This window comes from Bos javanicus, chromosome 3 (assembly GCF_032452875.1).
Source record: "Bos javanicus breed banteng chromosome 3, ARS-OSU_banteng_1.0, whole genome shotgun sequence".
NCBI classification, from domain to species: Eukaryota; Metazoa; Chordata; class Mammalia; order Artiodactyla; family Bovidae; genus Bos; species Bos javanicus.
This window is the reverse complement of record NC_083870.1, coordinates 18348509-18352536: the sequence shown is the minus strand read 5'-3', so window position 1 is coordinate 18352536 and position 4028 is coordinate 18348509. Positions and strand designations below refer to the sequence as shown.

The window sequence follows — 4028 nt, the reverse complement described above, 5'->3', positions numbered from 1 at the left end:
GAGACAGAACAGGGCCTAACTTACCCTACACTGCAGCGGTGCATACTTACCCACTGGGCACTGTGCCTCTCATGCCCTCATCTCTACCTCGCTAGGCAGGGAAAGGTGAGAGGAGCATTTAGCGGCCACCTGCTTTGGACCAGGCACTTGACAAAGATCTGTATTCTCCAATCTCAGGAGAATTCAGTGAAGGATGAGATGCAATCCTCATTGTCCACATGGGTAAGCAAGACCAGAGAAGTCTGATTATCTGCCAAGGCCACACAGCCCACGAAGAGGTGGAGCTGAAATCCAAACCTTGGCCTGAGCTCTGTCCTGCAGGTTCTCCCTCTCCAATCCCCATAGGGAGCTGAAGAGAACAGAGACTGGGATGAGGAGGCTGGAGAGGGGCTCTTTAGGTGCTCCTCAGGTCTAACACCTGATCAGGCTTCCCAGGGGTCCATGGGAATCTCTGGACCTCCTCCCATCCTTGTGTGGTAGGGAGGGGAATGAGAGAGACAGGAGACTAAGTCCTTAAAGATGGGCCTCCCTGCTGCTCTTCAGGGGGCTACTGGGCCACTGGGGGCTAGAGAGATGTCCCCTACCCCATCTACTGGTTGCAGGGACCAGGCAGGATGGGGAAGGTTTCTGACTCACTGTGGTCCCCAGTGGCACCTCCTGATTCTTGCACTTGGGTAAAGAGGGATAAGGCCTCGATGGGAGCACCTTCTCCAGAGGTTAAGGGCAACAGCCAGATGGCCAGCTGGGCGAGGACTGGAGCACCAGGAGCAGCCCAGGGCCTGGTCAGCCAAGGATGGTGGGGGAGCCACCAAGAGCATGAGATGGGACAGAAATACTGCCCACAAAGACTAGGCCTATGGCCCCCTGCTTCCCTTCTGACCCAGCTTCTGCCAGCCCTGAAAAAAGGGTCAAGGGTGGTGAGACAGCTGAGCTCTGTGACTCAGGCAGATGTACCATGGGAAAAAGAGAAAATGAATGGCAAGAAGGACCCAGGAGCTTCACTGGGGTAGGCACCACCAGTTCAGTGAAGCCAGGAGCACTAGAAGTGCCCCAGCCATGGCCACCCCTAGCCACGGAGCCCAGGGCATGGTCCTGACCACAGGCAATTCCTCCAACTCTTCCTCTGCCTGGAATTCCAGGGTAGTGTGCGTCCTGGGGCTATCCCCCAGGATGGAGGTTCTGGGGTTTTCATGGATCCTAATGGTGTCTTTCAACACATACTTGTTCTCCTCGGAGGCATTGTGAGGCCCCATGCCCAGGGAGTTACTGTGGCTGATGGTGAGATCTATGGAACAGCCTGAGAATGGCTGGCTGTCCATCCTAGATACCAGCCTTCCAGGCTTGCTCAGCTCCAGCTCTAGCCACAGCAGTCAGAACTGCTGTCTGGCCAGAAGTGATGTGCCTCCAGTGGCAGTGCCTTTGGGCACTGGTGATGCAGATGTCTCCTTCATGAGTCTATTGCTGCTCCTGATGGTGAGCCTTGTGTTGGCAGGCACCTTACTGGTCACTGTGCTTGCAGGTATCCTGTGGTCAGGTATCCCACTAGTAGGCACTTTGGGTGGCACCATGCCAGAACGCACTGAGTTGATGGGCAATCTGGATGGTGCTAGACTGGTGGGCACTGCACTAGGGGGCTTCAAGCTGGTGGGCAACTTGAAAGGCACTGAGCTGCTAAATGCTGAGTTGGTGGGCACCTTGGAGGACACTGCTGGCAGTCATAGGGTTGTTGGGTACCCCTGCCCCACTGGAGCAGATGGTACCTTCAGCCTGGTCACCAGCACCTCCTGCAGAGGTCAAGCCAGTGGAGGAGGAGGAGGTGCCAACAGATGGAGCTGACAATGAGGGTCCAGGTAAGTGGTTGCCCTGGGGGTAAAACGGGCCAAGGGCAGGAAGGAGACAGTCGGAGACACAGGCCCATGGAGTGACGTGGAACTGGAGACCACGCCTGCTGTGTGAGTACTGCCCAGTTCTGTGTCTTGCTCCTGACGTACACTGGAGGTCAGAGTTCTGAGGGCCACCGTGTCAGACAAGGGCTCCAGGGGGCCACCCAGCCTCTTCAGGACAGCCCCAGAATGGGATGCTTGTGGGGCTTTGAATTCTCTCCCAGGGACTCTGGTGGCTGGGTATCCTGGACAGGCATAGGGTAACTTGGCTTGTACTCTGTGTGGCCATTGCCAGGGATGCTGGGGGCCACAGCACGTGTGGAGGGTCTTGGAATCTCAGCAGGAACTGATGGTGGCTCCAGTGGGGCTGGAGGGTGGTTTGGATTCCGTGGCAGGTTGCTCTGGTAGACACGGGCCACTTCATCAGTGAGACCAGTGTGCTCACAGGCCCTCAGCGCCCCAATGAAGGAATGCACCCCGCCGTTCTTTTGCCGAAGACTGTTGAAGAGGTCCCAGAGGGTGCCCTGTTTCCCCCAGCGCTCATAGGAGGCCCGAAATTGGTCCTGGTCACTTGTTGTGAGGCAGGACAGGTGAGGCAGAGTATCCAGAACATGAACATTGCAAAAATTGCTGTGATGGTAGCAGGTATACTGATAAGTTTTGTCCTTGGCAAACATCATCACTGTCTGGGTTCTGAAGTGGCAGAGGGCTCTGGCCCATGAAGGGTGGATGCACTGAGAGGAATAAAGGCTTGAGTAGCTGCAACCCGGCGACCTGTCTTCAGCTGCGCCTGCCTATGGAAGCTTCTTGATGGGAGAGATTGACTGAGGGGGAAACTGGGTCTTGTTCTGATGGGTGAGGCCATGCTTAATAAATCTTTAATCCAATTTTCTGTTAATGGACATGGCTGTGTTCCCTCCCTGTTATTTGATCTGAAGGCAAACTATGGTGGAGGTACTGAAGATAAGGGCGACCTCCTCCTTCAAAAGGTCCCATGCCCACCTGCTACACTCAATGCCCCCAACCCTGCAGTGGGCCACTGCTGACCCACACCTCCGCTGGAGACTCCTAGACCCTCACGGGCATGTCTGGGTCAGTCTCTTGTGGGGTCACTGCTCCTTTCCCCTGGGTCCTGGTGTGCACAAGGTTTTGCAACTTAGAAATCACTTATGAAGTAAATTTAACTTTGCAGAGTTAAAGTTAGGTTAATAATGTGATAAATCTAACTAATAAAGTAACTAATCTAACTGTTACATCTAATAAATAATAAATAGGCTATGTAAAATAATTTGTAGTTGTTGTTCACTCACTAAGTCTTGTCAAGCTCTTTGCAACCCCATGGACTGCAGCATGCCAGGCTCCTCAGTCCTCTACTACCTCCCAGAGTTTGCTCAAATTCATGTCCATTGTGTCAGTGTTCCTATCAAACCATCTTATCCTCAGCCACTCCTCCTTTTGCCTTCAATCTTCCCCAGCATCAGGGTCTTTTCCAATGAGTAGGCTCTTCACATCAGATGGCCAAAATATTGGAGCTTCAGCATCAGCATCAGTCTTTCCAATGAATATTAAGGGTTGATTTCCTTTAGGATTTATTGGCTTGTCTCCTTGCAATCCAAGGGACTCTCAGGAGTCTTCTCCAGCACCACAATTTGAAAGCATAAATTCTTTGGCCCTCTGCCTTCTTTATGGTCCAACGCTCACATCTGTATATGACTACTGGAAAAACCATAGCTTTGACTATTTATATCTTTGTTGGCAAAGTGATGTCTCTGATTTTTAATACCCTGTCTATGTTTGTCATAGCTTTCCTTCCAAGAAACAGGCATCTTTGATTGCATGGCTGCAGTCATATTCTTCAGTGATTTTGCAGCCCAAGAAAATAACATCTGTCATTGCTTCTACTTTTCCGTCTTCTATTTGCCATGGACTAATGGAACCAGATGCTAGGATCTTAATTTTTTTCATGTTGAGTTTTAATCCAGATTTTTCACTCTCCCCTTTTACCCTCATCAAGAGGCTCTTTAGTTCCTCTTTCACTTTCTGCCATTAGGGTGGTGTCATCTGCATACCTGAGGTGGTTGGTATTTCTCCTGGCAATCTTGATCTCAGCTTGTGATTCATCCAGTCTGGCATTTTGCATGATGT

The 4028-nt window shown here is 51.8% G+C and overlaps 1 pseudogene; it reads right to left on the bottom strand.

Moving 5' to 3' along the window:
* Positions 1–949: 949 nt before the first annotated feature.
* LOC133245298 (mitochondrial antiviral-signaling protein-like) lies at positions 950–2671 on the bottom strand (annotated as a pseudogene).
* Positions 2672–4028: the final 1357 nt, after the last annotated feature.